The sequence below is a fragment of the Pezoporus wallicus genome, unplaced genomic scaffold (genome assembly GCF_028554395.1).
Source record: "Pezoporus wallicus isolate ANWC-B61680 ecotype Strahan unplaced genomic scaffold, APGP_CSIRO_Pwel_v1 contig_2770, whole genome shotgun sequence".
NCBI lineage: Eukaryota > Metazoa > Chordata > Aves > Psittaciformes > Psittacidae > Pezoporus > Pezoporus wallicus.
The window spans coordinates 363,797-386,864 of NW_026641724.1; the positions used below are offsets into that span (position 1 = coordinate 363,797).

The window sequence follows — 23,068 nt, forward strand, 5'->3', positions numbered from 1 at the left end:
AATCTAAGGAAGAAGTTCTTTACTCTGAGGGTGGTGAGGCACTAGAATGGGTTGCCCAGGGAAGTTGTGAATGTACCATACCTGGTGGTGTTCAAGGCCAGGTTGGACAGAGCCTTGGGTGACATGGTTTACTGTGAGGTGTCCCTGCCCATGGAACTAGATGATATTTAGGCCCTTTCCAACCCTGATTATTCTACGATTCTATGATATTACCTATCCTGTTGATGTATTCCACACAGGGAGGAGAGTATGGCTTCACAGAATCACAGAAAGACTGAGTTTGATGACCCCCTTTGACATCATGTGGTCCAACCTCCCTGCTCAAAGCAGGGCCATCTGTAGCATGTTGCCCAATAGCGTATCCTGTCATATTTTGCGTATCTCCGGGGATTAAGACTTCACAGCCTCTCTGGGCAATGGGTTCCAGTGTTCAAACATCCTCTAGTAGAAAACACTTTTGTTGTGTTCAGATGAAACTTTATGTGTTTTAATTTGTGCTTATGACCTCTTGTCCTGTCAATGGGCATCACTGTTCCCTGTTCAGTCCCTTCTATCAGGTATTTGTACTCAGATCCTCCGAGCCTTCCTTTCTTCAGGCTGGACAAATCCAGGTCTCTCAACCTCTTCTCATATGACAGATGCTCCAGCCCTTCCATCCTTTTTGTGGCCTTTTTCTGGATTCACTCTTCCTAATGCAGTTAAGGTAGCTTCTTTAGCCTTCTTTACTGCAAGCATGGCTCATGGTCCTACAGGACCGCTCCTGTACTGGAACAATATGGGGTTATTCCTTCCCAGGTGCAGGGCTTTGCATTTGCTTTTATTGGAAGTGTTTTTCTTTTCTGAACTTACAATTTCATCTTACTAAGTAATCTCTACTTCCTTTGTTCACTACATATTGTCATCTTCTTTATTTGAAGAATAAAGTTATTTGATTTTGTAAATGCATGGCTTCTAAAAATGTAGTTCTTGGGTATACGTTTCTGTGACAACCTTCAGAACCATCATTTAAATGGTGGAAATAATGCATGTACAAAATAGGGTGAATTTATAAAGTGTAAACCCTGTAATTTTAAATCTATCATTCAGTCAGTTTTTTGCATCATAATTTCAGTGCTTAATGGCAGGGTTGGTTGGTCTCTGAGCAGTGCTTAAAAGTGAGTGAGTTAATGAATTGGTAAAAACATCAGTCTGTAGTTGTTATAAATTTGCATTAAAGTCAATGAAACACAATTCTTTTACCCAAAGAAGCTCTCACTGAAGATTTTGGTGTTTGATGAGTTGTTTTTGAATCTTTTTTTCCCAGATAAGATGAACAAAAAGGAAACACCCTTTGGGTTATATTTACAGGATTTTCTAAGAGAACATTTTAAAGTTTAGAGGAGAAAGTTTGTCTTTTAAAATTTTCCAAAGTAAGCTTTGTGACTTCTGAGTGTTTTTCTTTAGTTTTGAATTTTATAATGAAATTTTTGCATAAATTCCTTTTTTTTTTTTTTTTTTTAATCCAGTCCAGAGACTTTGATTTTGGTTTGGGTTGTGGGTTTTTTTTTCAGACTTTGTTGCAATGTTAGACCATAGAAGCAAGAAGGGACTTGATTTTCAAAGGAAACAAAAGAAAAAAGGAATGAAAGCCTTGTTGGTGGCTTCCTTAAATTATTTTAAGAAATAAAGGAATATTTTCTATATTTAAATTTTTCCCAGAAAGAGTAGACTGAAATTTCATTAGTTAGTTGCTTTAGATGAAATGAAGTTGGCAGTGTCTAGCATATTAAAGTCTGATCTTGGGATGTGGACACGCAGAAATTTACTGCTGCAATTATGGATTCATGAAGACTTAAAACCATCTGGGGTGTGCATGGCATGGCAACAAAGAGCTGAGCAAGTTGCAGAACCCTTACCAAAAATATGTAAGTCCTATGCTGAATGCTGCGTAGCAATGTCAATACTGTTAGCTGAGATCAGTCCAGCTTAGTTCACCTCTATGGGTGTGCATTCTTTGTTTCTCATTCCCTATAATTCCTTCACTGCAGTGAAGTAATTACAGTAGTAAGGCTCTCCTCTTGGATCTTAGTGCATTAATCTGGAAAATTTAAGTTAGCTCATGAAGATTATGTGTATTGCAGCCCTCTTTTCTCAGGAAGGCTGCAAAAAGAGTGCTGATGAATGACTGAGTCTCATTCTCTTGTAAGACTATTAAAAATGTTAATGTAAACCTTTTCAGATGTCTAAGAGACTAAGACAAGAAAAGTAGGGAGAGTGATAAAGTGGGAGAAAGAGTGGAGGGAAAGGTTAATCTTATCTGTGAAATGCCAAGTTGTTAGTGGGATGCTTTTGCTCAGCAAATATAATGAACAATATGGTATTTGTCTTGCAGGGAATGCAGACCAGAAAAATGAAGGGCTTTGGTCTTCAAGACCAAAGTCTTGAAGAAAACGAGTGTAGCATGGTAAAGTGCACAATAGAATTTATGTTACTAATGCATTCTGCTGTTCATTTTAATATCTCTCTTTTTTTATAAATGCATATTTGAGTAATAAATCAGTCTGGTTCTTTAATGATAGAATAACCTATCTTAGCTGAAACCTATAAACCCATTGTGAATACTGCATGGTGTATTTTCATCATAGAACTGATGAAACCAACGATTTAGTTAAGGGATGGCTCTACTGGTGATAATGTCAGCTTACGTTCTTTGACTTTTCTTTCCACTAATATCAAGTGTTTTGCTACTTTGTCACTGCTAGGATGAGGGCTGGTTATATGGGAGTCACATTTGTTACCCAGAAGCTTTCTCACAGCTGACTCCTTTCCTCTTTCTGCCCATGTTAAATGGCACATTCTGCTAAAGCATAAAAGAGAATTTCTGCAGTGCTTTCACTGTTAGCTGTGAACTGATAAGAGACACACCTGCTTTTCTTTTCCCTGTTGTATGTAGAGTGACATTGGAGAAAGAGATCTGGTAGTATCTTCCAATAACACCTGCTGAAGTAGAACCTGCTGAAATAAGCCAGTTTCATCTTTGCAAGCAACTTGTAACAATTTACATCTTAAAAAGAAAAGAAAAAAGAAAAGAAAAGAAAAGAAAAGAAAAGAAAAGAGAAAAGAGAAAAGAATAAAGAAAAAAGAAAAGAATAGAAAAGGAAAAGAAAGAAAAGAAAAGAAAAGAAAAGAAAAGAAAAGAAAGAAAAGAAAAAAGAAAAGAAAAAAGAAAGAAAAGAAAAGAAAAGAAAAGAAAAGAAAAGAAAAGAAAAGAAAAGAAAAGAAAAGAAAAGAAAAGAAAAGAAAAGAAAAGAAAAGAAAAGAAAAGAAAAGAAAAGAAAAGAAAAGAAAAGAAAAGAAAAGAAAAGAAAAGAAAAGAACTGCAAAGACGCTCAATAGAAAATTATGATTCTATAGAATTATTTTTGTGAAGTACACTGTGTACCATGCCTGCCATACAAACAAGCAATATCCAAGCAATCCATTGTTTCAGAAAAAGACTGAGTTAGAATGAAAGCAAGGCATATTAATCTCTATTGAAGAATCATGAAAAAGCAGCAGCAGATAGCTGACAATTTTCATCTTATTTTTTAATGCGTGTCCTGGCCTTCATGCACCATGGTTCAAATTCATAATACTGTGACAAGGACAACGATATGTCATGAATCATGCAGAGGGCAATTAACGACAGGCATCAAATATATTGAAGAACATCAGACAAAACTAAGTGTGAGGTGAGTAGGGTTGCAAGAGTATTTTATATTTTATATTTTATCCTTTTCTATGTAGAAGGAGGATACTTGACAAATATAAAAATATTTAGACTATACTTTGACTTCTGCTATTCATGTGAACAGCAGCAAAAAAGTCTGCTCTGGCTTTTACACATTCCCAGGACTGAGACAATCAAAAGGAGCTATCAATTAATTAATGATTTCATTTAACTGCAAAATAAGGTCGGTTGGACAGGACTGATGGAGTTCATCTAGTCCAGCCTCCTGCTCAAAGCAGTTTCAGTTACTGTTGCTCAGGACTTTGTTCAATTAAGTTCTGAGCATCAGCAAGGGTGGAGATGGCACAGCTTCCACAGACACTGCTCCAGTACTCGGCAGCCCTTATAGTGGTCAAAGTAGTTTTCCATAATATTGAGTCTAAATTTCCCATGTTCCAACCTGTGCTTGTTGCCTCTCATCTTATTGTCATGCACCTGAGAAAAGACTGGTTCCATCTTCCTTATACTTCCCCATTCCTCATGAGATGGTTGTAGCCCAGAGCAGAATGTCACTTTAACCTCTTTCTTAAGGCTGAAGAAACTCAGATCTCTCATCCACATATTCTGGCTGTAGCCATCATGGTGACCCTCCACTGAACTCACTCCAGTACATCAGAGACTCTCCTGTGCCAGGATCCCAGATGTGAATCCTGCACTCCTGGTGCTCAACAGTGCTGAGCAGTAGGGCAGGATCTGTGCCTGGCCCTGGTGCTGCAGACCTGGGTGCAGGGGCTGTGCTGCCTTGATGCCAAGAGAACCTGCTGCCCCTCAGGGCCTTTTCTGCTTGGTCACCCCTAACCTGTCCTGCTGCAGGGGTGAGTCCTTTCCAGGACTTTAGGGACCTTCGTCAGGTTCCCTACAGCCCATTTCTACAACTTGTCCAAGTTCCTCAAAATAACAGCACTGTCCTCCAGCCTGCTGTTTACTCTCTCCATCTGGTGAACCCCACTTACTTGCTGTCAGTGCTGTCTGTCCCATCATGCATGTGATAAGGACACTGAACTGCTTTAAACTCAGTATCAGCCCCTGATGGATGCCACTAGTAAGCAGCCACTATTCGGACTTTGCAACACTGATCTTAGCCCTTTGAACCCACCTTTCCAGAGAGTTTTCTTCTTATCTTGTCATACCCATACCCAGGCTAAACCTTCCCACGGCTACAATGAGTTGATCATGTCAAGGACCTTGCTAAAGTCAAGGCATGCAACATCCACTGCTGTCCCCTACACAACCTGCTGGTCACCTCATAGCAGAAGGTGGTCAGGTTTGCATTTGGTAGATTTGGTAGATTTCCACGAGCAAAAGGGTATTGTGGCTAATATGTCTGACTTCCAGAAGGAATCTGGTGGCACCATGTGTGGGCAAAACAATGCCAGGTTAATCTTGATAAAATAGGTAAACTATCTATTTCATAGGCTGCAGCAATCACAAGAATTCACCTCTTGACCAGATTTATGCTTAAATGGGGCATATCTTTTATGAACTGTTTTGCATCGTGTAACTTAAAATTTATTTTTGTAAAATCATAGATAAGTTTCTTCAGCATAACATTATGAAACAAGTTGAACTTGTACAGATTCTGCTCTCTTAAGTTTCTGGAAATAAGAGTCTGCACTAGAAAAGTTGATATGCCTTACAAGGTGCTATTAGGTCAGTTAAGACTGGTTTCAATTGCTTTTTCCCAAGGCCTGTTAAATTTTCTCCTGCGAGTGCTGGTTCTAGAAATAATGTCAATTTTAAGTCATCCTGAATGTGGAATTTTCTTCCCTTTCTGTAAATGGGGTATATATGCTGTGAAAGAAATGTGTTCATTGTGTATTGTGTTTGCTGTTAAAGTACATCTTTCTTTTTTATTACTTTCTTTACCCATTAAAGGGCAATAAGCTTCCCCTCACTTTGGATTTGATTATTAGGATTTTATGCTTCCCTGTCCATAAACCATCAATGCACAGAGGTTCAGCAGAATAAGTTTTGGTAGCTGTGATCTTTATCTCTGAATTCTGTTTCTGGCATAAGTGGATAGGTAATAGAAGGAGACGAAAGAGAATATACATGATAATATCTTTAATGAAGAATGACTGGTAAGGTGGTCAGTGAAAAATAGGGAAACAAAGCCTGTGTTTTGTTCAGTCCTTAGTGTGTTACAGACTAATGCCTTTGGTTGGAGGAAAAGATGCTGCAGCCTCTCCAAGTCTACTTGTGCTCCTCTCAAAGGCAATTAATTACTGCTGTCAGAGTTGAGTTCCCAGAAGGGCCAGTGCAGTGGTATTTTATTAATGATACTCTGCAGTAAAATGTGTAAAGAATTGTGCTCTTTGATTAAACACAAAATCTTCTCAGTTGCTCAGGGTTTATTTTTCTCTAGCAAGCTGGTACTGAGGTTGTCCTGGGTTCAGCAACAGCAGTCATGTTTCTCCTCCTTGGTAGCTGGTGCTGTGCTCTGTTTTGACTTTCAGCTCGGGAACAGAGCTGATAACAAGGATGTTTTGGTTTGGCCAAGGACTTTGTGAGCCTCATGCTCTGCTACGGAGGAGGGGAAGCTGGGAGGAAGCAGAGACAGGACACCTGACCCAAAGTGACCAAAGAGGTATTCCATACCACAACACGTCATGCCCAGGATGTAACGGGGAGTTAGCTGGAAGGGCTGGCAGACTGCAGGGTGGGAGGAGGTATGGGTCTGTGCTTGGTTGGGCTGGGGGGGACGAGTTATCAGTCAGCTGGTGCTGAGGTGTTGTATTCTCTTCCCTTATTATTTCCTTTATCATTATTATCATTGGTGGTAGCAGTAGTGATGTGTGTTATACCTTAGTTACTAAACTGTTCTTATCTCAACCCGTGGGAGTTGCATTCTTTTCGATTCTCCTCTCCATCCCTCTGGGAGTAGGGGGAGGAAAAGAAGGGGGGGAGTGAGTGAACAAGCTGTCTGGCTGGGTTTAAACCACAGCAGAGGGTAGCTACTTCACAGAATGTCCCTTCAGTTTTTGTGTAACAGATGTGAATATATATAAATAAATGTTTCTAAATATACCTACCCATAATTTTTAAATTGCATGTTAAAGTTGGATTAGTAAAAGCAAATTTGGTCATTCATCTTACATACAGCATAATCAAGAGGTCACCAACACAGAACTTTGTATAAATGTATGCGTATTGAGTGTTTTTATATTGAATTGGTCCCTTATTCCATTGCTTAATGTTTGTCTCCCAGAAGGAATTCAGGTTCCTCCAGATGCTGAGTGTGTAGATTGGGGTAGGAGGAAGCAAGAGTGAATCAGGCATTTGAGACATATGTAAAAGAGTATCTACACAGGAAGACATAGACAACCTCAGGTTCACCCAGAAAAGTCCATTGATCTCTAAAACTCAGTAGGTGAATTACGATGACGTCCAGTGTGTGCTTTTATAGACTACTTTGAAAAATTACACTGGAATACCATAGTAAGGACATTACCTTATACTGTGTAAATTTTGGTTTAGTAATATGAGTTTATTGTCATAACATTTAGTATTTTGCCTCTTTTGTGCATAATCATGGCTTCTAGTGATTTTCCTTTGAGAACTGGAGAGAACTCAACACATTCATGTCATATATATAAAATCACCAGATGATAATTATATACCTATGATTTAAGCTGGTGTAGTGAAGTGTCTTTTTGGCAATGCAGAGAAGAAACTACTTTTTTTTTTTTTAATTGCTTTTTCTTCAAAAAAAGCAATTGAATAGTCCCATTGAATTTATAAATACCTTTATGTACTTACAAGGGTTGTTGAATCAGAATGAGAAACTTTTAACACTTTGTAGGATCAAGCTCATTTTCAGTGCATTGCTTCCAGGAGCAAACTATGCACAGAAAGCGTTCTGCAGTCAGCAGTCAATGAACATGAATGTGACATCCTTTCAAAACCATGTAAACAGGAGTAGTGGTATGTGGTATGTAGTTAATATTTCCAAACTCTATTACAAATTTTCAAATAGTTTTAGATATTTTCAATCAATACATCTATGCCAAAGGGAATGGTTGTGTATGATAAAGCATAGATTGCAGCTCCAGTTTTGTAACTGTGTTTTAAAACTTCTTTCACCCGTGTTTTCTATTGGAACAGTTTCATATATTGTCCTGTGAATACAGCAGAATTAGTGTAAATTATAAACATGTCTTCAGCATTTTCAAAACGACAATCTTATTTTTTCCTTCATTTTTAACCACAGGCAAAGATTAAATAGCTGTCTGAGCTTTTCAATCAGTAGACAATCTTCTGAATTTCTTAGAAACAATGTATTTTACAGTATGGGTTAAAAGGGACCTTAGACCAGGGGACTAGTAGGATGACTGTATTAAAAACTCCAGGAGACAAATACATGAACAATATGCGAAATGCACCGAGGATGCGAGCGCATCTGGGAACAATCTAATTATCAAATTGAACATGTTGAGAGGCTAACAATATGCTCAGTATGTTCTCTTTATGGGAAGGATACTAACTACATCAGCAGTACAGTCAGAGAAGGGAAGTTCCCTGAGGACTGGTTAGGTCATCTGCAAATTTCAGCTTGAATATTTCTTGCTTGTTTTTTTGGGGGGGTGAATTTCTCTCTCTTTCCCACACACATTTCTTTTTTCTTTATTTATTGTGTGGACATGGTAAAATGAAATAAAGAATGGGTATCAAGATTAATTCTGCTTGTTTATGAAAACACACATGAAAGTAATATGAGTGTGATACAAGACTACAGACATAGAAATCAATAGCCTGTAGGATTAGAATGGTTCACTGTATGATCTGGGACTGTATCTCCTGCATTCTAGGAAACTGTACAATTTTTCTATCAACTCTTATAATTGCATCAATTTTCTTAAACCTTTCATTTTTTCTTTAAAGATTGGCAGCAGATAGAAAGTCATCACATTTCAATAATGTAATATATAGAACATCATGTGATAAATTCATCCTCGTCAGTTGTAATCTATAGCTTGTCATCTTGAATTATTCCTGGAATGAATTTGGCTCAACCATAGTTCCATAATTTTTTTACAGAATCTACTTAGTACTGTCCAGGAAAACACTATGATAATGAGGCTTTCCAATAGAAAAATGAGTTACTATTACACTACCAATCATTGTAATTACAACCTTGATAACAAAGTGTTGTTTTTATGGTCAGTTGTATAGTTTGCCCTTGAGGATCTGGACCTATCTGCAGTATATTGTTGAGACCTAGATGCCACAATAAGTGTAAATCCCTTGATTTTAAAAAGGACATATATATGTCCTTTACTATGTCACCTAGGAAACTGTTTATTTATATATAATTTGGTAGCTCTTTAATCACAAATTCATCCTGCTTGTTTTTATCAGTGAGACTCTGAATTAAGATGCCAGTGCCCGCAGTACTCTGTAGTTCAAAGTCATACCTGATGGTTGAAGTAGATTGACCTCCTCTTTATATTTGTACTAGATTATACTGTTTGTAGCCATTGAAGTGAGAAATTGTTCCAAATGTTCATGTTCATTAGGCACTATTTTTTTTCCTTGTTCTTTAAAATGTTCTGATACTTGTCCATTCCTGCAACTGTTGACTATTCTGTGATTTTCCTGTGACATGAACCAGTTTTGTTAATTTTCCCAAATAATTGTTTGAAAAGCTAGTACTATTATGTTATTTCTGGCTTCGCGTATATATTCAGCTTGCTGATAGCTGTATTTCTTACAAAAGATGCAATGCTCTATTTCACTACTTGCCTTTTTTTTTGTTTGTTTTTAATACAGTAAGAAAGCTTCAATTTTTTTCTTATGGAGAAAGAAAAGTATAAAGTTATAAGAAGTATCAAAGAAATATGTTACTTGGAATGCAAGTAGTTACAGACTGAAAAGAGCAGGAAATCTTGCTCTTAAGAAGTTTGTTGCTTAAGAAGTAGCAAAGAATATGCTAGTCCAGGTTCCTTGGTCAGTATCAATAGTTTCCTTTTGCTGATAATTAAGTATAGCTACGTACATTTTTTTTGAACTTTCCTGCATTTAGCAAAGTCAATTAGAATTGATTTTGAAGGTCTGGAAATAAATGCTGTTTTCCAGTGTAATTTTTATGCAGCTTCTAAACAAGTTTATTTCCAAATTGATGCGGGCATATTGGAAATATGGAATTTGGACAAACATGCTCAAGTCCTGGAGCTACAAGTGTTACAGATAGGCCAGAGTCTTGGACCCACAAGGCTGTGTAGTGATGGTATTCCATGTACTGACAATATGCCTCTTATGGAAAAGGGTACTTTCTCACTTTATTTCCTTTCATTGTAGTAAAAATTGTGCTTCCAAATATGTACAGCAGGAGTACTGTATCCCCATAAACTCACAAGTGAGTCAATAGTAAAAGTGACTTGAGAATTACACACTGGTCAGTCACATCAAAAACTACCAAATCTGAAGAAATTACAGATGGGAACAACAGTACCTGTCACAGTGACATATTTGTCCTTTTCTGATTTAGGAAATGTTTATTTAGAATGACAACTGTCTACCAACAGAGTCTTAAGTAGCAAATTATACTAAATCTTTGAACTCTGAATTTTGAATTTAATAAAACTTGATAAATTCCCTATATTAGTGTCTATTAATACATACATATTTTAAATACATTAAATATTTATGTTAAATGGACTTCTAAAAATTAAAAATTAATTTCCAGCACTTAAAAGCTTTTCAATAATTTTTTCAGGAAAACATGGAACTTTTTTCCATTACAAAGGATTATTTTGAGATGAAAACATTTTGTAAAATCTCTCAGAAAAAAATTGAAGGAAAAAACTACCATAAATATTGAAATACTAAAGAGAAATTTTAATTTTGAAATTATTTTTCCTTTCAAGTGGTTTATATGAACATATATGAAGATATGTTCCTTGTGTAATAGAAATGCAAGTATCTATATTTGTATTTCAACTAGTAAAATGCACTTTAAAACATATAGACTGTATTACATACTTTAAAATCTCTTCATGCCATTTGTGAAATATAGGAAACACCTAAGGACATGAATTGCATCTCTGCTTGCTTTACTACTCTGACACTGTTAGACTGGGGCAAAATGTGACTTCAAAGTAAACAGAAAGTTAGTTAGTTAGTTACTTAGTTAGTTAGTTGTTAAAAAGCTTCAAAAATAACATCTGTTCTTATCTGCCACTCTAGTGTGACCTTCTGTCCTCCTGTTGTCATTTATATTGTACATTAGCTGTAGCACAGTTGTAAAATTGACTTTGTTTCCTATTCATCTTTCAATAGAACACGAGTAATGTGGCATGTGATGCATGATCTTTCAAAAGTGCATTCCCACAAACTGTGATCCCATAATCTTTCCTCATATTCCTATAATCTGTCATCATATTAATGGTTTGCTTTGGCTCTAACAGAGTTAATACATAGGAGACTAGCCAGCCTAATCCTGTCAGTATGCCTCCTGTTACAAGTGACTAGCCAGGACATTCCTAGATAGTGTTTTTTCATTTGTGGCTGTTTGCCATGTGAGAGTGTCAATTAGCTGGAACACAGGTATTGTTATGCCATTTTGCACATTAGTGAACTGAGCAATGAAATAGTGACATAATGTGCTAAAGGTCACGTGTGAGTGGCAGTGGCAGACACCAAAAAAAAAAAAAAAAAAATTCTAGGTTCCAGTGCTAAAAAAACAAACAAACAAAAAAGTTACTTTAAGGAAGATCTTTCCAGTAGAGAAGGGTGTAATGAACTTAGGTGGTATCTGTGAAAGAAGTAGAAAAGATGCTGGATTGTCTCAAATAATTCATACATCCGATCTACACTGTGATGAGCTCTTTTATGACATTTTAAATTAAAACAGAAATATACATATATATATGAACGTGTGTATAGGTGTATATGCAACTAATATATATTCAGTATGTGTGTGTGTGTGTGTGCGCATGAGCATGTGTTTGTGTATGTGTGTTAGGGTTTTTGTACATGTACTTCCCCTATAGGAGAACTGTGTTTATTACACTTATGATTGTCACAGATACATGGTGTGTAACTGAGTAAGACTACAATTGAGGGGTGAGTGACATAACATAATAGAAATGCAGTTATTCTTCAAGATGCTGCATAATTTTACAGGGAAACCTTACTGGTTTTTAAGAAATTCAGGAAGGTCACTGTAACATTGGATCACATTCCTTCTGTACATTTTCTGATTATAACATCCTATGTCTATAAGGACTTCAAAAATATAGAGAGTATGTGATTTGATTTTACTTGTGAGCAGCAACATTTTCTGTATATTAATCTCTTTTCCTGCTGGCTTCATTTTTTTTTCTGTTTCTTTTGTCATAGTTCCTTTTGGGGGTTTTTGGTTTTGTTTTGGTTTTTTTTGTTTTGTTTTTTTCCATTTACTTAATTGTCATTATTTCTCTGAATTCTTCCTCTTGATAGCATTTGAGTGAGCAAGGCATGTTATTTGCTATACCTGTAAGGCATTGTTTTTCTCAAGAAAGTTTTAGCACAAGTAGAATGAGTTATCTAAGTATTCAGTCTTGATATAGAAGGTCATGAAAGCACAGAACAAAAATGGTACAGGTAATGTCAATATTTATTTCTGTGCACATGGCATTATAAGATGTGAAGGTAGTCACAGAGGCAGCAGCCTCAAGAGAATTATAATAGATTATTTTCCCACACTCTATGATATTGATATATGCGGATGCAGTGCTGTATTCTATTTAACCTATTTTAAGTGCTTGAAGCAGGTAAGTTATTAATTTTTCAGACTGTCCTTGTAGTTTATTGGTACTTACTTTAATATGGTTCTAGAAAGTAATACAGTGTAAATTCACCCCACAGGTTAAAAAGCCAACAGAAATGATGTATGTTAGTTGTTTTTTTGCTTGGTTTGTTGTTTGGTTGGTTTGTTTGGTTTTTTTTAATTTTTTTTTTTTTTTTTTCCACAGCAATAGTGGTTTGGTACTGACCTGAATCCATTTTAACAGGGAATGTAGTTAGGTGAATCTTTGTAGGTAAATATACTTCTTATTGTCATATTTGACCCTTTGAAAAGGGTCCACAGACTGCTATTTAATACCTGCATCCCTGGTTTTGTATCGTCTGTTGCTGGTTGCACAATTATCTTGAGTTATTTTGCAGATTTTAAATACCTTTCTAGCAGGGCTTGTTTTATTCTTCTGAAGGGGTTACTCACACTCACTCCAAGCTTCCTGATTATGATTATGACCACAGTCATCTTCTAGATGGAATGATCATAGAATCGTAGACTGGTTAGGGTTGGAAAGGACCTTAAGAGGATTTAGTTGCAACCCCCCTGCCATGGGCAGGGATGCTTCACCTAAACCATGTCACCCAAGGCTCTGTCCAACCTGGCCTTGAACGTTGCCAGGGATAGAGCGGTTGCCATTTCATTGGGCAACCTGTTCCAGAGCCTCACCACCCTCACATTAAAAAACTTCTTCCTTACATCTAACCTGAACTTCTCATGTTTAAGTTTAGACCCATTACCACTTGTTCTATCACTACAGTCCCTGATCAAGAGTCCTTCTCTGGCATCCTTCTGGGCCCCCCTCAGACAGTGGGTAGTTCATGCAGTCATAGAATGGTTTGGGTTGAAAGGGACCTTAAAGATCATCTAGTTCCACACCCCTGCCATGGGAAGGGACACCTTCCACTAGACGAGGTTGTTTAAAGCTCCGTCCAATCTTCCATAGTTGGGCATGGGGAAAAATACTATGTTAGATAATAGCAGGTTATATAATTTCAGTTAAGCTTCTGGGATTGGTTTTCACTTTCTAAGGAAGAAAAAATAATCTAGATTCTCATTCTTTCTCATTTTTGCTTCCACTTATTCTGTCTGTTCTCAATGTCCTTTCTAGTCTCAGCCTTCACCAACCCTCAGATGCTTGTTTCTTTTACCCACCTTAGCCTTGCTTGATGTTCTTTTCTCCAAAGACATTGTTTATCTATCATCTTCTCTCCCTGATTTTTTCAGTTCATATATGTTTCTGCTTCACTTGCATCTCTCTTCTTCCTAATCTCTATTCCTGTTTATTCATAGTAATTTGTGACAAGCTGCTATCTTGTGTCACATATGGTTGACTGGCAGCAATGCTTTGCTTTCTGCAGTCTTGTGTTCTGCCTTCCTGTTTCATTCATTACTAAGTAGCTGTCCCGTAGAGGTAGCTCACATGGGTCTATTCACTGTTTTTGTGTGAGCTCTCCTTTTCCTAGGCATCTGTGAAACTTTTTTGATACACAGTCACCAACGTTCTGTTCACTGTTCATTATTTAAGAACTGATTCTGAGTTCTTGCAACATTTTATTTTCGCTGTCTACCTGGAGACTTGAATTTAGTTTCAACAGGAGCGAGGGAGCTCCATAGCTTTAACTGTAAATAAATGCATTCCAGTACATTACAATTACTGTAAATTAATGGATTAATGCCGACCTATACGAGGCAGGATTCTGACCCCTACAAGATGCTTAAAAGCAAGCATGCTTGGAAATGTGTAACTGTAGCTCTAGTAGTATCATTTTGCTTAGATCACTTCTCAAATATTGCATTCTGTTTTGATTTCAAGTATAAAACATCCCAGTGTGAGTCAAATTGTCTAGTAGGTCACGTGTCCTGAGTGGATTTAGAAGGAAGGACTCTTTTACTGATAATATTAGGGAGTGTTTGGCCTGTTAGATTTTGTGTGTATCCTGATACTGTTGTCAGTAATTTGCTAGTCTATTGCCAGAATCAGTATATTTTTCCAAGAACTGAAAGTAACTAAGTGTCTAACTAAAGTCTATAAATGGCATTGTAATTTCCTTGAACCTTGCTCTTTGCTTACATAGTAATCACCATGTTCCTTTTTATCACTTTCTACCAACCCTAATTTCCAAGGCTGGATAGGTTGACTATTGCTGGTACGTACATATTATGTAAGTCTTTGTATGCACTGAAATAAGAAAGTGGATGATAGATTTTCTCATGCAATGTGAATTTTCTCACAGTCAGTGTAAACAAAATCTCTATGAGTGCACGTATCCTTTGCATAGTACCATCTTCAAATAAGCTGTTGCCAAAGCTGATGTTCCAGCCACTCTTAAGTCAGTAGCTGTGTGCAGTGAAACAGGGAGCATGTTCTGTTTTCTGCTTCTCCAGCACAAATTGTAACTTTGTGATAGTCTTCTTTGGCAGTTAGATTGTTACAGAACTTGAAGCAAGTAATAGAATCTGTGTTTAAGCAGCTTGTTTCAAGACTTGATTTGCAAAAGACTGTCTCAGATCATTGACAAGTTAACTGCAGAAGTTTGCAGTTGAAAGTCAGTACATATCTGTGATTAACTGTTCAGCAGGGTGACTTCAGCATCAGGACCGATGAACCAGCTCAAGCAAAATCACCTAGAGCACTGGAGTTTTCTCAGTCTGTGCTAGCAAGCGGCAAACTTGATTTCTAGGCTTTCATCAGCACTTCTTCATGTCAAGAAATTGAAAAGTCTTCAGCACTTTGCGTACAGATAAAGTTCTGCATCCTCTTTGCATGCCAGCTAGATAAGAACATATGAATTACCATAATTCATAGTTCAAAGTGCTTTGAATGAGTTTTATGTTTAAAAAGATTTTAAAAAGATGCCAGTATACTCAATGCACTGAACTGGACAGCATAGTGATGTCAGTTGGAAACTGAGAATTCTCTGGAGCAAAAATTAATACAAATTCCATTTATGTTCATTCTGTTCCTGTTTCCACTCCCTAGTTTAGGTTCATTCTTGTAATATATACATTGTTACCTCTTATTTCCTTTTTCATTCTGTGTGGAGAGTCTTTCTAATTTACTATTTTGGGAAACATTTTTTTCCAGTTAGTTTAAGATAAGATTTTTTTCTTTTCCTCTATATTGTGTAGCACAGAATAAATGATCTCATCTAGCATTTGGAATCAGCCTTGATTGAAAACTTTGGCTTATTTTTTTCCTGCCTGGTTAATGAGCACAGGCCTGCAAATCCTTATTTATTTATGTGTACTGTACTCTATTTAAATTTCTGTCAAAGGAGACTTTGTGGTTTATACCTAAACTTGGATTTAAGTATCATTCCTGAACATAAATGGGATGTTGCCTCCAGGCAGGAAAACACTGGAAATGAAATACAAATAAGGAAAATAAGATTTAAACAATGAAGTGTTGATGTGGGTGAATAGATAACAGGCATTGCCTTTTCATTTGTTTGAAACAATTTGGAACCAATTTAACTTACATTAAATAAGTGTGGATAATATCGTATCATATGTACCTTGCTGCATTTTTTCAATTAAAGCCCCAGTTTTCTGCAGTACTTTACTGGCTTATGTTCAGGAGCCACCAGATGCATACTACTTATAACGTGACTTAATCAGAATCAGGACCAGTTAAGAATCAAAATGGATGCCTTCTTGTGAAGTGTCATTCCTTGAAATTTTGGGAAATTTGCAGATGCAAAAAATTTAGATGAATACAAATAAACTTCAGATAAGCATCCAAGCCTTTAATATGGGTTCACATTAAGTATGTCATCCTTTAATAGTCGGACAAATGATAGTTTCAATATTTGATATTCTTTCTTTCATCAACATTTTAAAACATTCCCTTTGTTTTGAAAGTATAACTAGTGGGAGTAAAATTTCTCTGCCACTAGCAGCCCTCTCTCTTCTTATGTATCTTACAGCTAAAGATGAGCCAAGGCTGAAGGAGATTGCTGACTACCACTCTGTTAACAAAATACAGTAATGAATCATGGCCAGTCATTAATCAGAAAACATTGATGTGGCGGAGAAGCGTCCCCAGTTGTTACTCTTTTCTTCATTAGTTCTTTGAAAGTAAGTATAAATTTTTTTTTATTTTCTGTAGCTTTAGGCAGTAGCTCCAGAATATCTGCCCAACTGAAGCTGGCAAGTATCAGTTACTGTTGGTATCAGTTACTGTTAAAAATTTTCAGTAAGATGACTTAAATGGGAAAATCCAGGATTTTAAATGTGTTATTTATGTAATTAAATTATTTGACCCTCCTGAAACTACTAGACAGCCAGCAATGTGTGGTGGCAGCCCAGTAGGCCAATCGAATCTCGGACTACACAGAGAGATGTGTCCAGTGGGTCAAGGGAGTTGATTCTCACCCTCTCCACTCATGAAATCCCACTTTCATCCAGTTCTGGGGCCCCAGTACAAGAAAGGGGCACAACAGTGGTCAGAGGGCTGGAGCATCTCTCCTGTGAAGAAAGGCCAAGAGAGTTGAGTTTTTCAGTCCAGAGAAGAGAAGGCTCCTGGGACACCTTATTGCAGACTTTCAGTACATAAAGGGGGCTTACACAGAAGACAGAAGAAGACTTTTTACCAAAGCCTGCAGTGACAGGATAAGAGGCAATGGTTTTAAACTGAAAGAGAGGATATTTAGACTGGATAAAGCATTTTTTACCAGGGAAGTTATGGATGTCCCATTGTTGGAAATATTTAAGTTCAGGTTGGATGGGACACAGAGCAGCCTGGTCGAGTGAAAGACATCCCTTCCCACTGAAGGGAGATGATCTCCAAATGTCCCTTCCAACCCAAACCATTCTATGTTTCCATTAAAAAAAGTGCAATACTGGAAAGATGCTTAAGGTTGTCCTCTCAGCTTCAGCACTGATGGTGTCTAATGCACAGATAGTATGAAGTCAAGACAAATCATCCGTTAATTGCAGAAGTATCATGTGCCACTTCCCTGGGGACTGCTTTCTAGATTTCTCATGTAGCTATGCAAAGTAGGTTGGAAAACAGTACTCTACCTTAGTGCTTGTCAAGCAGAATTAGAGTCCCTGCCTCCAAATAGTCCTAGGCATTAGGGTTTTTTACCTTCTTTCTATTTAGGGGACACAGTTTCCCAGTTTGGTCAAAATGTAGGCAAAGATCCTTCTTCCTCACCAGCCAGACTTAATGAGAAGTGTTACTTTCTTTTTTTTTTTTGTAGAATACAGCAACTTAAATCCTCTGCTGTGTGGGATGTGAGGTACAGGAAATGCACTGAATTATCTTATTTACTGTACTGATTACAAGGCACAGTACAGTTCTCTAAACCACGTTTAGTACTCATTACATGGCATCCCTGTTAGCAGCACGTAAAAACATTTCCTGTTATATTCAGAAGCAACTAGATTTATCAGGTTTATGTACTCAGAGAACTTTAAAAAATAGATTTATTTATCACCATTCTCCTTTTACTACAAATGTTAGCAATTAATTCCATGTGAGCAAGCTTATTAAATGATAAAAGTGAGAATTTATCTGCAGAGTTGAAGTGTGGCTCCCAAGGAACAAAAAGCAAAGGTAAACTCATTGTCATGTCTTCTGCCAGTCTCTTCCTCCAATGGTAATGGAAGTTCAAGGCACCCCATTTTTAAAGGCTGTTTTTTGTGAAAGAGAGAAAAGTCTCAAGGGGAGGAGAAAGAGCATATTTGTTTTCAAAACCAATTAGATGCCTACCCTCTATTGTAATAAAGTGAAGGCAGATACTTACAAGAGTAAGTATCTATACAAGTGTTTGAACCTCTGGGTTTCCAAAGGCTTTAATATATCTGTTTTGTAAGTGCCACAGCCATGTTAAAGCTGTGGGCTTGTAGATGCAAGTGAGCTTGGACTTTTTATGACTTTTTCTTTCCTCATGAAAGTGTCCCCATTTCAAATGTTCACAATGCTGTAGGCTCCCTTGCACTTTATTATGTAGATATAATCAAAGCCAAGATTTGTAACCATAATCCAACACTTGTAATGAACTGAGAATTGTTAATGCAATCACCACTCCATTCCCCATGTTCAGATATCATAACTTTAATCCAAGTTAATAAATCTTCTCATTTGTAGTAATGAGGCTGGTAGACTGTTTTCCCATAATATTAGAGGATTTAAAACAAATGGGAAAATATGCACAACTGAATCCTTCTGGCACTTTAAGCTGCCAAAAGCCACTTATCTGAGGGGCTCTGATGTTCTTCTCAAAACCTGCATTTAACTATAAATATCACTTTACAGTTTAATAGGACTTCAAAAGCAAATATGAGGTAACATGTGCCATGAAGGGATCCAAGATCCAACTAATCTCTTGCTTTTCTTCTTTCTTTTCTTTTTAAAAAAATTACATAAGAGGGTTTTTAAGTCAACTATTACTTAATTGCCGTGTGTTTGCCCTGCTAATATTCAAGCAGTTTCTTACTCTGTATTGGTCTGCATAATTTCTGTGGGCCATCTGAATTTCTGTCAGTCCATTGAGATTCCTTTTTTTTTTCCCCTGGAAGGAAACAGAAATACTGTGTTTTGAATAGAAGCACATTGGGAAAAATAGGATGGGGTAAAGCAGTGATTAGTACTGAGTACTATTTTTCCAACTGGAGAGTGGGGATATATGTTTACTTTTTCAGAAAACATGAGTGTGGCACTTCTCAGACTAATAAATTGATTGCAAATCTGCATGAAATCACCTATTCCCTTAAAAGCTTATAGTACTTGTATGAGCAAACGAAACAGACAAAATGAGGCCGTAGTTTTTCTAAGACAAAGACCGCAAACCTGGCACTTATTCCCCAGTGGTACTGTTGGCCACAGGATGAATGTCCTGGATCTCCTTTTGCTTGGTTCCTTTACAGTCACCTGTTCTTATGTCTATTCCAAATGCCCTGCTTTGGTTACCCCATGCTTGACACAATACTGTCTTGGGTTTTGTGTCCCTCTGGCACAAATCATGAGTAAGAATGGTAGGCAGGAGCAAGTTTTGGAAACATATGTAGCTGCTAAGAGTAATACTGAGGTGATTACCTAGGTAGTGTCCTTTAAGTGTGTTTAAAGGCACTAAACTAACTTAGGCTTTTATTTTTTCTTTAAATGCACTAGATTGTATCTTATTGCTGTTTTTATTTCTTCAAGTCAGTATTTCTGTATTGTTTTCTTAGGTAGCTGTCAGACCTTTGTAACCATAGTATCCAAGTTCCTCCTCGTCTTTAATGTATTTCTTCTTGTAAATGCAGTCATGTCATGCTATTATCTGTACTATTTTAACTGAGATAAAATAAGACACTAACTTACCTCTGTACGGTTTCAAAGGAAGTTTATGGTGGAACAGGGACTAAAGCTTCTGCTCCCGCATTTTTCACTATGCATTATTAGCTACTTGACCATTGCTTATGCATCATACTTAAATGTGCCAAGGGAAATTAGTGGCCTGTCTCTTCTTGGGAAAGAAACTCCTTTGTTTTGAGTATGAATAAGAGATTTTTCTTCTTCACCCTTGGACTCTCCTTGAGGAGTTGAATATGCTGGTATTTCATTACATGCTACTTACAAAAGAGACATTGTAAATATAATGCTTATGTTAAGTTTTCAGTAGCACAAAAATTAATCCCCAGTTATCTTGAAGTGTGAGAAAAATTGTGTCTGAAGTGTGAACTGGAGATGCAAGAAAACTTGGCTTTGGTTTGATGTCTTTGGTGACATACAAATAGTTTATCATAAGTTACCAAACAACATTTTTTTGTTTTTACATTCATTAGCAATGTCAACACTGTGCTTCTTCTAGCCTCCAGTTGAGTGAATTAGTTCTGTTTAAGGACATCTATGAATGTGCTTAATAGCAATCAAAGTCAGTTGGAGCCAAACAAGAACTTAATTACTTATTCAGAAGAGAGACTTTCAATTATCCTCACAATTCTTCCCAGGGTTTTGAAGAAAAGGATTACAGTGGCTCAGTTTCAGCCTTTGTGATTATCAGTGTCTCCAGATCCAGTGTAAGTGCCTCAGCTTTGAGAAGATTCAATAGCCAAGGTATTTCGAAGACAGTATTTGGTGGCAAGTTCCAGAGAAGATCTGAAATAGAATATTTGAAGAGAGAGAAAATGTTCTTTTTGTTCCATCACAGTTCATTTTTACAGTGCTTTTATCCTCACTTAGTATCTTAGGAGCATTATTGGCATGTAATATACTTTGCTTCTGCTTCATTTCACCATATATAAACCTGAGATGGGTAAGACAGAAGTAAACATTGAAAAAATTCTGAGAAAAAAACACGATGATGTAAGAAAGAGATGTAAAGATGACAAACTGCAGGATTTGAAGTAAAAAGCTGAGGACTCCAGGAGTGAAACGCAATACTGATTACCAAATGGCTCAGCTTAAGTAGGGTGATAAGAAAAAAAATCAAGTTCCCTCTCTCTTCTGTAACAGAGAGTTTTCAAAGACATCATATACAAGTGTCCAGATGTAATAGCTGTCCTTTAGAAAAGTAGCTGTTAGTAGCCCTCTGCTCCTTAACCCATGCAGAATTACTGTCCTTGCGATATTTCCCATATACAGAAGTAACCATTGGATACACAATCACATTGAGTTCTGTTCATTTTCTGAAATATAATGATGATTTGTAAAGTAATCTCACTACATCATTTCAGTGTTGAACATTTGAAGCAAATATACATATTAAAGTGTCTCCCATTATGATTTTTTTTTTTTGCTTTAAATAGGAATTAATTCATGTAACCTTAACTTAATTTTCTTCAGCATGATCCATAATGTCCAATAAACCCAGTGTCATTTTGCAATATGATCAGTTTGCTCCCTCTGTAGTAAATGATGCTTTCAGACCTATTGGAATATGCATCCGTCTACTTAAGCCCATGAACCACCTAGTGTAGACTCATTTGCTCATCTAGTTAGACTTATTTACTAGTCTACACTAGTGCTGGTGCTGCTATCATTTATATGGGCCAATTCAATGAAAATAAACTAATTACAGATCTGATAAGCCTCCTGTACCACAGATGATGCTAATTTAACTGTGTTTTGATTTTTAATATGTCTATGTTGACAAGTCCTATCTAATCACAGCATGAGATAAACTATGAGCGGCTCTTCAGTGTCTTTAACTAAGGACAGAGATTCTGAATGCTTGTAGATGGGAGTAATATCTTGAATGCTTGAGTGATATCTTGTATTTGTATTTAAAATTAAAGTTAAGCAATGAAAGTACATAAGAAATAAAATAATTCCTTGCCATTTTTCCCCTTTATCTGTTATAAAAGAATTTTGCAAGTTTATTTTGGTTTTAAGAAACAAGAAATTTTCTCTTCGCAAGGAACAACAGCTGGTTGGCTATCAAAACCTTCTGTGAAATTCAGCTCCAATCCAAAACAAAATTTTTCTATATTAAAAAAATTAGTTTCTTTGCTTTATTGAGCGATATCAACTTCTTTTGTAATGTCTGAGAACAGGAAATTGAAATATTGTGCACTTTTATTTTTCCATTTTATGTTCATTTGTTGCAGCATTATTCTACTTAGCATTATTCTCCACATTTCTTTTTTTTTTGTTTGTTTTCCATTTAAATGAGTTTCTAACATCTGTTTGCTTTCATTTGTTTTCCAGAGGGCTGTGTTCTATTGTATAAATCGTACTAACCTTTCTCCTGTGCTATCCTTAAAAGGCTGACTTGTAACTGGATTGCCACTTTTGCTGATTCCACCTTTATGTTACAGTCTTTTACCTTAAGGTTCCCAAATAATTTTGTTTCAGGTAACTGTTGTTGCAGTTTGTTTTGAAATTGCAGTTATTCCTTATTTCTACTTCAGTGCTTCTAGGTAATTAGTAATAACACAGGCAAATAGTAGTCAACATCAAGCCTCTAAAAAGCATAATATTCACAGTATATAACAGCTCTAAGGTTCTTTCTTGCTAAGCAGGATTGCTGGTTTAAGCTGTTGGTTTCAAAGAGATGTCTTTTAAATGAATGACATATATCATTAAAAAAAAGAAGACTGCAAAAGAGACAAAATCATCTTTCTGTAACAACATGGAATATTTTCTTTAAGGTGATGAAATTAATTACTGTTCTATTAATAATTATAATTAGGCATCTACAGGCTTACTTCATTTTACGTCTTGGTATGTGTAAGCCTTCATTTTAGTGGGGATGTACAGATACCATGTATAAACGATATACAGGATCTAAAAGGAATGGGGAAAAGCCTGTTTAGCAGTATCATTCTTTTAAAGGCTTTTATCAGCATAACATTTGGGCGCCATCAAGTAACTGATGGATTGCATGGCTGACCTTAAACTATGTAAAACAGGGAAGTAGCGTCACAATTTCCAAAGGGCAAAGCAGCTGTCTTTAAAATTGCACAGCAGGTATCTCTGGCTGGGGCCGAACTGTATGTTCACTTGTTACAGTAAAGATGTTGTGTTAAGATAGCCTTTATAGGAAAATGAACTTCTTGTTTCAACTTGAGTCATTCTGGTCTTTAAAAAAAAAAATACAAAACCCACAGTA

At 36.6% G+C, this 23,068-nt stretch overlaps 1 protein-coding gene across 1 annotated transcript in view; it reads left to right on the forward strand.

Moving 5' to 3' along the window:
- The first annotated feature begins 1,744 nt into the window (after positions 1 to 1,744).
- The window catches only part of LINGO2 (leucine rich repeat and Ig domain containing 2), a 215,981-nt gene continuing 194,657 nt past the window's right edge, over positions 1,745 to 23,068 (forward strand). The window contains exon 1 of the mRNA XM_057425037.1: positions 1,745 to 1,904. The gene's annotated coding sequence lies outside the window, so the exon portion shown is untranslated. The remainder of the gene's footprint in view (positions 1,905 to 23,068) is intronic.